Genomic DNA, 12,253 nt, shown 5'->3' with positions numbered 1-12,253 from the left:
TTCCCCCATGAACTGGATTTCTTAGTAAAGGGAATATTATGGAATTTGGGATGGTAGAAATAGCTAAAGGAATAATGTTTGAAATAAGGAAATGTTCTCTGATCTTAACGTTAGACGAATGTGTTGCTAGTCTAATTGGATTATAATTTGCATGGCTCTGTTTTTCTCTAGTATTTTGTTATATTTCGCCTGTTGGGAATCGATGAGAAATTGTGTATTGTGCCAATATTCGATTTCTACCGATCATGGCTCTGATTGATTTTATATATATATGAGAAGCATATAGTTCCAGTCGTATTTGTTGTCAGTGGTTTGGAATGATGTTATTCTGGATTTTGTTCTTTGAAAAATCATTGGGGTCTTTCATATTTTTATAAGTCTGGTTCTCGGTCTTCTGATGCAGTGCTGTAAATTGGATTCTCGTATTATGGATTTCTTTATTTTGGATTTCTTTATTCTTGGCTTCTCTGTTTCAGATTTCCCTATCTTGGTTTTTCTGGATATTTTATCTTCTATCTTGTTGATCATGGCTTGCATTTAGAGTATGACCTTCAGCTTGTGATTGATGTATATAAAGAACAAATATGACTATACCTCTGAATTGATCCTGATAATGTGGTGAAATTTCAAGTCCCAATGTGTATGGTGAATTTCTTTTCTCAAGTAAGTTAATCAGAGTTAACGTATTCAGTTGAGGTACCAATATTACTTATGCTAATGCATTTGTTATGGTCTTCGATTGGCATGATGGGTGAATTTGGAATGATGCATGTTGAATAGTTCTATTGACTAGAAGAGAGAATTTCTTGAAATATCAATTACGAATGAATAAGGTCAACTTGATTGTTCAATCTGTATGGAGTATATGTCTAGAATTTAATGAGATGTGCATACTTGAGAATTAGATTTTATTTCTTCACGAGTAAAAAGACGAATAGTCTAATTAAGAAGTGTATGTTTCCTAGAAGAATCGTATACAATAAGAAGATCTGATATTGATAATGTGAAGATAATCTGGGTATTAAAAAAATAAAAAAAATGTTGAAACGATCATTGTTTATCTTTGAGTACAAATTCTTGAAATGTTGAAAGTTTAAAGATGTATAGCAAGAATCATCAGAATTATTTTGGTCGTTTTAGAATTAGAATAGAAATAGAAAAGGTTAATATGGATTTTCTTGTCCGGATCATTCCTGTCCTTAAAAGAGGAAAGTGATATGTAGCGTTGTTAAACGTATTGAGATGTGTAAATTATGCTGGTATACCCGAATGTCTGCTCACCAGATTTATAGAATTTCATGTCTTTATGAATGTTGGATATCATGGAATTTTAATATCCAAAAATCAGATTGAGATCTGGGATTCATATCATGATTTTTTTTGGGAAAGCCAGAGGAGGCTTTGAAATGAAAGGTAACTAAGAGTTAAATTGGACTATGTGGAATTATAAAGAGTATGAGGCCGGGATGAACTGACTAGTTTCGCTATTTGAATCCGAAAAGATTCTGGTGCGAATGTATATGTAACATGATGGTTTGGATCAGACTTTTGAGTACATGAGCTTTTTGGTATAGATTAAGTTTTGGTGAAAGTATTGTAAAGTGAATACCACTTATGATTTTTGTATGTGAAATTTAAAGAGATACACAGTAAAAGCACAGCTTGAGTGCAAGTTCTTTGATATCGATTATAAGATTGAGGAATCCAAATGAAAAACCAAAAGCACTTTTCTGGTAAGATTTTCGAGGATGAAAATCCCTAAAGGGGGGAGAAATGTAACATCCTGATTTTTGGGCCTAGTCGAAACAGTGGTTTTGGGGCCACAAATTCGATGAGGAAAATTTAATTTTTATTATATTTTTATGGCCTACGATTTCACGGAATGATTTCGTGAAAAATTCGTTCAAAAATTTCGACGTTTGGGCACTCAATTTGGTCAAAAGGACTAAATTGTAAAAAGTACAAAAGTTGAGTTCTACATGTTAGAAGTGTCTAATTATTATTAGTTTTTAAATTAAAAGTCGTTAAATGGTAATTAGACTATTTTGAAGTTCGTGGACAAAAATGGACATGGTATGATAGGTTTTTAAAAGTTTTTCATTAAGGGCATTTTAGTAAATTGGTAATTAAAATGAATTAAAAATGCCAAAATAAGCCAAATTTGCTCATCTTATTCCTCATGGCCGAATTTTTCATGAAAAACACCATGGCTAGGTTTTTCAAGCTTTCCAAGCTCATTTGTAAGTGATCTCGAGCCACGTTTTTAATGTTCTTTACATTTTTGAAGTCCCGATAACATGTTCTAGCTATTTCTACCATTATTTTGAGCTAGGATTTGTGTTTAAAAATTTAACCATGAATGATATGCATGTATTTTGATGTTTAATGGTAGAATATGAAGCTTGAAATTGTGTTAAACAACTTTTGCTAAGTGATTTTACGTGAAAACGAGTAAAAGCAAGATAATCGGTAAAATACCTAATGTTCATAAGTACATGTTAGAGTGAGAATTTGATGTTGCCATAGAAGGAAAAATGGTCAGCATGTCATAAAACATAAGAAAATAGGATGAAGTTTAATTTCCGAACCTTGGGGAAAAAGTGCAAATATGCAAAAGTTTAGGGGTCAAAATAAAAATTTGTAAAAATATGATTTTTGGACCCGTATGAATAATGTAACTAATTATTAGGCTAAATGTGATATTATAGATGAAGGAAATCGAGATTCGGGCTTAAATCGAGAAAATATAAGGTTATGGACTAAAATGGTAAATTGCCGTTTCTGGATCGAGGTAAGTTCGTGTGTTAAAATAATGCAATACCATGCATGAATTGTAATTCTCTATTGATATGGCATAAATTGTATGAGTTAATATGTTTAAGAGAAGTTGATGGATGGTATGTATGATATGGAAAATGTAATGCTTGTTGTGACATGTGAAATTGAATGGCAAATTATTGTTACATGAATTGAGTGTTAAATTACTATTACAGGTTGTATGAATTGCTACATGGTTGTACCTGATGAGATTTCAACAAGTTTGTACGTAAATAATTTATCGATTCTTTTATTTTATTATATTTTGTTATCATATGAAATGTGGTCGCTATAGAATGACTATTTGTTGTAAATTGCAAATTGAAAAGGACTATGAATAAATTTGTAACATGTTGGAAAGTGAGGAATTTCCCGGTTGAGCCTTCAGAATAGAAACGATACGAATGATCTATTGTGAGGTCGCATGTGTAGTACTAAGCGCAGGCTACTATGTGTACCCGATAACTTCGATCACGTGTGTAGTACTAAGTGCAGGCTGCTACGTGTATCAGATGGTTAGGTCACGTGTGTAGTACTAAGTGCAGGCTACTATGCGTACTAGATAGCTTTGGCTATAAGTGTGAAAATATGTGCAGGCATCTGAGTATCAGTTATTATTCCGAAGAGTTCAACGGGAAAATCGATTAAGTAAAAAAATACATGTGAACATGATTATATGATGAATAAGTGCAGGTATATGTTTAAGAAAATTTTGAGCAATATGATCGATATTTGAGTGAACTTCGATAAGACAAAATGGATAAAGTGAAATTATGTAAGAGTGAATTTTAGTAGTAAAACAGTGTTGGATAGCAACAGTTGTGTGAATTTGAAAATTTACCAAAAATTGTGTAAATTGAATTAGATTTCAAATAAATTATGGAATTAAAGCTTAATGAGTCTATTTTTATATAAAGGAAGCAGGGACTATTTTTATATAAAGAAGCAGGGAGAGCAAAAGAGTTTTATATTATGTGATATTCTAATTTTTTTGAGATAGTGTTAGAATGAATTCGAGATCCACTGTTTTGACTTGGAAAAATTGTTAAAAATTGTAGAAAGCTAATTATAGGTTATAATCTATATTTTTAGAATCTTTGATGAGTTTAATTTTAATATAAACAAATAGGAACATTATCCCAGTCTTGTACTATGAGATAAATAAATTTTAGTTAAGAAAGGTCGAAGCTGTTAAACAGCAAATCAGGGGAGATTTTGAATAATAAAATGTACTTATTTTCTGGTCCAAGAATTCTGAAAATTTTATGGTGGAAATATATATGAGTCTATTTTCTAGAAAAATTTATGGATCTTAATTTGGAGTTCTGTAACTCTAGATATAAATGATTTAGTGACTGTTACTCAAGAAAGCAGCTTAACCAGAACATGTGTGAATGTACAATTAGGTTAGTTTTACTGTGGAAAGCATGTTAGTAAATTGCTTATTATTATTTCATATGAGCTTACTAAGCATAAAGCTTACCCCCTCCTTTCCATTTCTTTTAGTGTTGTCAGGTTAAGGTTAGCTCAGGGTTGGAGATCGTCGGAGGCAGTATCACACTATCAAGTCAACACCTTGACAGTATATACACATATGCTAGAATTATCAAGTGAGTGGCATGTATAGGGACCTAGTTTTATAACATGTATTATTATTATTTGGCCAAATATATTGGTCTTTAGTGAGCTAATGATTCTGACTTATAAATCTAGCTATTTATGTTATGTTTGATATTGGTGATGTGCATATGCATGGTTGGTAATAAGTTGTTTAAGTTGTTTAATTAATGAATTAAGTCCGTTAACACCTCATGTTCGACTCCGACGACGGTCTCGGGTATGGGGCGTTACATTTAGTGGTATCAGAGCTCTGATTTAGTCGGTTCTCTGACTAACCTAGCATGTGTAAAAGTCCAACTATACATGTCACAAATCCGTGATAGTGTGATGTCTCCCGACGCATATAAGAGCCATTTTGTTTAGACAAAGGTACTCTCCAACCGAGCTACACTGACCATGTTGAATGTGATGCTAAAATATTCGAGTAAAATATAGTCATGACGAACTGAAAGTTGGAAAGGTGCGAATGAGGATTCATGAAATGTGTACATGGTGAAATGAGTTTATCTATGATTAATAGATAATTCCATGATGTATATGATTGATTTATTTGAACAAATGCATGTGTTTGAGTAACTTATCAAAAATATTGATAAGATGAATATTCATGCATATTGGTTGGGATGATTATGATTGGTAAGCTCGTATAACTTGAGTAAATGTATTAAATTGCTTCGACTGATATATATGATTGTAATAATATGTATATGATGATGTGTAAGATGAAAGTTTAGACTGTGATATACTTATTCATGTTTGTTTGGCCCTTATGTGATATTATGTGCTTGACTTGTCTGATTTAATGAATGCATAAGTAATATTATCTAGAAAACATTGAATACATGTATAAGTACACTTGTTTAAATGAGATAACTAAAAAAGTGAGTGTAAAATTAATATGAATGTTAGTTACTCGAAATGAATGACATAATTGAAATATGATTGCTATGATGAAAACTGTGTTACATTTATATATGAGAGTTGAGTTAGAGGCCCTACGACCCCTCCTCCTTACCAAAGTGGTGATTTATAAGGGAAATTCCTGAGATTTATGTTGAATGAGTTTCCAGGTGAGAAACCAAAGAGTTCAATGATGGAATGGTTATAAGCATGATTAGAGATTGAAAATGGGTTGATAAGTATAGACATGAGCTAGAAAGATATCGGATTGACTGAAAGATTGTTTAAATTTCGCAACATCGTAGTTAGCAAAAAAGTTAATTTTGGTAAAACGATCTATCCTGGTACGATGTCGAGAAATGTATTGATTGCAACTCCCCCATGAACTGGATTTCTTAGTAAAGGGAATATTATGGAATTTGGGATGGTAGAAATAGTTAAAGGAATAATGTTTGAAATAAGGAAATAGACGAATGTGTTGTTAGTCTAATTGGATTATAATCTGCATGGTTCTGTTTTTCTCTGGTATTTTGTTATATTCCGCCTGTTGGGAATCGATGAGAAATTGTGTATTGTGCCAAGATTCTATTTCTACCGATCATTGCTCTGATTGGTTTTATATATATATGAGAAGCATATAGTTCCAGTCGTATTTGTTGTCAATGGTTTGGAATGATGTTATTCTGGATTTTTTTTCTTTGAAAAACCATTGGGGTCTTTCATATTTTTATAAGTCTGGTTCTCGGTCTTCTGATGCAGTGCTGTAAATTGGATTCTCGTATCATGGATTTCTTTATTTTGGATTTCTTTATTCTTGGCTTCTCTGTTTCAGATTTCTCTATCTTGGTTTTTCTGAATATTTTATCTTCTAACTTGTTGATCATGGCTTGCATTTAGAGCATGACCTTCAGCTTGTGAATGATGTATATAAAGAACAAATATGACTATACCTCTGAATTGATCCTGATAATGTGGTGAAAGTTCAAGTCCCAATGTGTATAGTGGATTTCTTTTCTCAAGTAAGTTAATCAGAGTTAATGTATTCAGTTGAGGTATCAGTATTACTTATGCTAATACATTTTTTATGGTCTTCGATTGGCATGATGAGTGAATTTGGAATGATGCATGTTGAATCGTTCTGTTGACTAGAAGAGAGAATTTCTTGAAATATCAATTACGGATGAATAAGGTAGACTTGATTGTTCAATCTGTATGGAGTATATGTCTAGAATTTAATGAGATGTACATACTTGAGAATAAGATTTTATTTCTTCACGAGTAAAAAGACGAATAGTCTAATTAAGAAGTGTATGTTTCCTAGAAGAATCGTATACAATAAGAAGATCTGATATTGATAATGTGAAGATAATCTGGGTATTAAAAAAAATAAAAAAAAATGTTGAAACGATCATTGTTTATCTTTGGGTACAAATTCTTGAAATGTTGAAAGTTTAAAGATGTATAGCAAGAATCATCAGAATTATTTTTGCCGTTTTAGAATTAGAATGGAAATAGAAAAGGTTAATATGGATTTTCTTGTCTGGATCATTCCTGTCCTTGAAAGAGGAAAGTGATATGTAGCGTTGTTAAACGTATTGAGATGTGTAAATTATGCTGGTATACCCAAATGTCTGCTCACCAGATTTATAGAATTTCATGTCTTTATGAATGTTGGATATCATGGAATTTTAATATCCACAAATCGGATTGAGATCTGGGATTCATATCATGATTTTTTTGGGGAAAGCCAGAGGAGGCTTTGAAATGAAAGGTAACTAAGAGTTAAATTGGACTGTGTGGAATTATAAAAAGTATGAGGCCGAGATGAACTGACTAGTTTCGCTATTTGAATCCGAAAAGATTCTGGTGCGAATGTATATGTAACATGATGGTTTGGATCAGAATTTTGAGTACAAAAGCTTTCTGGTATAGATTAAGTTTTGGTGAAAGTATTGTAAAGTGAATACCACTTATGATTTTTGTATGTGAAATTTAAAGAGATAGACAGTAAAAGCACAACTTGAGTGAAAGTTCTTTGATATCGACTATAGGATTGAGGAATCCAAGTGAAAAACCAAAACCACTTTCCTGGTAAGATTTTCGAGGACAAAAATCCCTAAACGGGGGAGAAATGTAACATCCTGATTTTTGGGCCTAGTCGGAACAGTGGTTTTGGGACCAAAAATTCGATGAGAAAAAATTAATTTTTATTATATTTTTATGGTCTAAGATTTCACGGAATGATTTCGTGAAAAATTCGTTCAAAAATTTCGACGTTTGGGCACTCAATTTGGTCAAAAGGACTAAATTGTAAAAAGTACAAAATTTGAGTTCTACATGTTAGAAGTGTCTAATTGTTATGAGTTTTTAAATTAAAAGTCCTTAAATGGTCATTAGACCATTTTGAAGTTTGTGGATAAAAATGGACATGGTATGATAGGTTTTTAAAAGTTTTTCATTAAGGGCATTTTAGTAAATTGGTAATTAAAATGAATTAAAATACCAAAATAAGCCAAATTTGCTCATCTTCTTCCTCATGGCGAATTTTTCATGAAAAATACCATGGATATATTTTTATATTTATTGTATTATTTATATTTCATTATATATTATTTATATATTTTATTACTTATCATATATTATTATATATTATTCTCTATATTATCTTCCTTTTATTATATATATTATTTCATTATTTATTAATTATTAGTATAAAATTAAATTTGTAAATTATTATAAACTAATATATATATATATTGTTATTATATGTCTATATTTAAAATTTATTACAAGATTTTATTTCAATTTAACACATTATTTTATTTTATTTATAATATATCAAGCTACTATATTTTTTAATAAAATTTTCTTTTATTACTTATCTATTGCTTAATATATTTCATTTTTATTTTTTATTTATTGTTTTTATTTTTATCCTTTTGTATTTATTAGATATTGTTTTAACATGCTAATTTCATCTCATAAATTATTTGTTATTTTTATGTTTTTATTCATTGTTATATATTCGCATGAAAATTGATCATTTTATGTTGTTATTTTAAAAATATATTCGCATGAAATATTATTATATATGTCTAATTTGTACTGATATATTCATTATTTTTTTGCTATTTTGTATTTTTGCATGAAATGATAATGTGTATATTCATGTTATTTATGATTATATATGCATGAAATGTTAAAGTATTGTATGAGTTATGTCGATTTACCATTTTCTACATTATATTTGCATGAAATGTTAAAGTACGTAGTTTAATTAATCCAATATTGACCTTTTGTAATAGGCTAAATGCATCATCAATTTTACATTTTTTTCATTTAATCCAAAGGAGTCCTAAAAAACAAGGCAATGTCCTTTGTATTTAGGAATTCGGGGAATAGTGCCTAACATGCTGGGTTGCGATTTCCCGTTTGTCTAAATATTTAAAGTATCCTTTTAATAGATTTTATAAATTACGAGATGATCTTTAGTTACGGAAGTTTAAGAATATCGTGTCCAATCACGCTGGATATGATGTTTATATTCTTTCGAAGCAAAAGAATCTTGATTCTTTTTAATTCAAATTATTACGATTTTAAAAGAGATCTTATTTCTAAATTCTTTCAAACTTTTGACATTAAGATAAAATTATTCAATTTGGTACCAATTTTGGGCGTTACGAGGGTGTTAATTCTTCCTCGTGCGTAACTGACTCTCGAACCTATTTTCTTGTAATTTCGTAGATCAAAACGTTTTATAAAGTGATCCAATCACACTTTAAAAGATTGGTGGCGACTCCCATTTTCGTTTTTTTTTTAAAATAAAAACTCGTTTTTAAGGAGGTCTCCACAACCATTACTTTCTATTATCTCCCAAATTAATCCAATTAGTTTTAATTGACGTAAATGAATCCCTCCGGGACAATGTGTAAAGCTACAAGAAGGGAAGGCAGGTCGGGACAGTGTGTTTTATTGCTAGTGTTTAGATTGGTTATGCCGGAAAAACAAGTATATCCCTACTCATGCAATCCATGATCCCGGATTACAAGAAAACAAAACCAAACTAATACACTCAGCATTTTTCTCGCTTTTCTTTGCCCCACTTCTTCTTCTATCCATACCCATTTTAAGCCCTATAAAACTACTCATAATATTCCTTCGTTTATTGGATCATTGAAAGATTTAAAAAGAAAAAAAGAGAGATGGCGTCTGTAATAAAATCTGCAATCTTAATTCTGTCGGTGTTTTTATCTGTACGCTTCAGTTCGGGTGTTAGGTTGCTCCAGGAACAGCCCAATGATGACCCCAAAAACATGGACGCTATTCCTCCCACTGATGCACTCAACCCTACCGAGTTGAATGGACCCGGTGTTGGCATTCACGAAGATCATGTTGTCCCAAAAGGTGCTGAAATTGGTACTCTTGGTTTTGGTTTTGAAGGTGGTCCTGATAAATGTTGTTCTTCTGGATGTTCCGGTAATTGTAATCCTGGTGGTTTCGTTCTACCATTTCCTCAAATTCCAGAAATCCCAAGAATTCCAGAAATCCCACAAATCCCACAGATCCCACAAATCCCACAAATTCCACTAATCCCACAGATCCCACAAGTCCCACAGATCCCACAAGTCCCACAAATCCCACTAATGCCAGGACAGTCGGGATGTGAGAGTGGAGAGTGTTGCCGTCAGGGTTGTGGTGAGACTTGTGCTGAGTGTGGTCAGCCCAGGTGCGCATCAGGATGTTGCCAGGCTGAAACTGTAAAGAGCAAAGGGATAGAAGAGGTTATGGACAGTGAACCCAGTCCACCAAAGTAGAGAGATGATACCATATTAAGATGAAATAACGAGGAAGAGTTGGTTGTCGTCTTATTAATTATACAAAATAAGAAGTAATGATGTTGCAGAAGGGTTTGCTATAAAATCCTCCTGGATAAAAAGAGTAATTATGAAGAATAAATAGCTCAAAACAATATTTGATTTGCAATATCCTAAAGTTCCTTGAATCTTGTTTTGTAGCCATATGTAATTAATGCATGTGCATGCTAATATATATGATTTTCTTTGTTATATAAATTTCTGCTAAAACCTTCAACACGCTACGATCTGGTAAAATCCATCAAATTCCTATTAAAATAATAAGAAGGAAACATGAAATTATTTTCAAGGTAAATTTATCTTATCCTACTCAATTTTATTACAAGGTTTGATATGAAAACAATTATTTTAGATTAAATATTAAGAAAATTTAAGATTTTACTTAATGCTTTATCTTTTGTAGAATATTGAAAATAATTTTAATTAACAATCTATAAAATATAATAAAAATAGGATATATTGGACAATGTAGCTAGCCACGGTAATTGTTGCCCTGTTCTTTATTTTGGGTTGATTATTTTATTTTATTTATTTTTACATATTTCCGTATTTTTACGTAAATTATTATAATAATCTAATTTAATATGATTAAAATTTTTGTCAAACATTCGCTTTGACATGAGTTCAAATCGTGTGACTTTAGAATGATTTTATTTAATTTTGTTGTAGTTAAATTTTTTTAAAAAATTAAAACTAATATTAACTATTATTTTAAACAACCAAAATATTATTCTATTCAAGGACTAAGTCGAACAATTTTGTAGGAGGGGCTGGATGAAATTTTAATTTTAATTTTTTATAGTTTATATCTTTATAATTTGTAAAGGATTAAATTAAATTTTTATAATTTTAGGGGGCCAAAGTGTAATTTTACCTTTATTAATTTAAAATGTTTAAAAAATTTTAATAGCCTAAATAGCAATTTTACATTTTAGGAGGGTCGCGGCCCATGCCAACCCTTAGTTTCGCCCCTAATTCTCTTCACATTTTGTTGTTAAATTGATTGTGAGAGGCATTTGGTGCTTTTACATGTTAACATTTTAATGAAATATGATTCTTTGGAATGATGGATGGGAATGTCACTACTAAAAAAGTTACTTTACAATGTTTGGTATATACCGGAAAGTATTTATTAAAATTTTAAAAATATTACATTAATATGTTTGGCATACTCAACACTTTCCTATAAGGTTATGGTACAAAATTACCTTTTATTAAATAAAAATAATATTAATTTATTTTAACATTTCTCAAAAATATGTATTATTACCAAATATTTGAATCAAAGATTTAATAATAATTTTCATTAATCTTTATTATTAACAAATATTTGAATTAATTCACAAGGTATGATTTTCTCACATTTTTAAGAGTAGGGTGAGTTTGATAAATCATTGAAAATTTTAACATTTAATATTTTAAATGTGTTTGATAATCATTTTAATTTTTATCTAATTAACATTTTCAACAAAAAAGGTTGAACAATATAAGTGGGCAGCTAACTACTTATCATGTTGAAAATATTAAGTTGCTTTTATTTTATTAAAATTTAAATTAAATTATTTTTAAGAAAAATGAGATATTTAAATTATCATATTTATCTTTTATCCAAAATAATATAAAATATTATACTAATAAGATTAAAATTTTTAAAATCAATAATATTTTAAAATCAATAATTACTTTTATCAAATATCATAATTATATTCAGTACTTATATTTACTAATTTATCAAATAATTTTCTAATATAAATTTAAAACTTATAAAATTTAACAGTAAAAATTCAGCACTTTATTTTTAGCACTTAAATTTTCAGTTTATTAAATACACTCTAGCGCATATATTTCTTTTTCTTTTTCTTTTTTTAATATAAAGCTTTATTATGTGACATATCATATATCTTTCTTAACACGAAAATTGAACACTAAACTAATTTAAAATTTGAATAAGAGTAGGTGTTGGTAATGTTATTGCCGGAGTAATGAGATATCATTTACTTTGCACAGAATACTTAAATTTATAGGTTGTCTTTAAGTTTTCT

This window comes from Gossypium arboreum, chromosome 13 (assembly GCF_025698485.1).
Source record: "Gossypium arboreum isolate Shixiya-1 chromosome 13, ASM2569848v2, whole genome shotgun sequence".
NCBI lineage: Eukaryota > Viridiplantae > Streptophyta > Magnoliopsida > Malvales > Malvaceae > Gossypium > Gossypium arboreum.
This window is presented reverse-complemented; position numbering follows the sequence as displayed.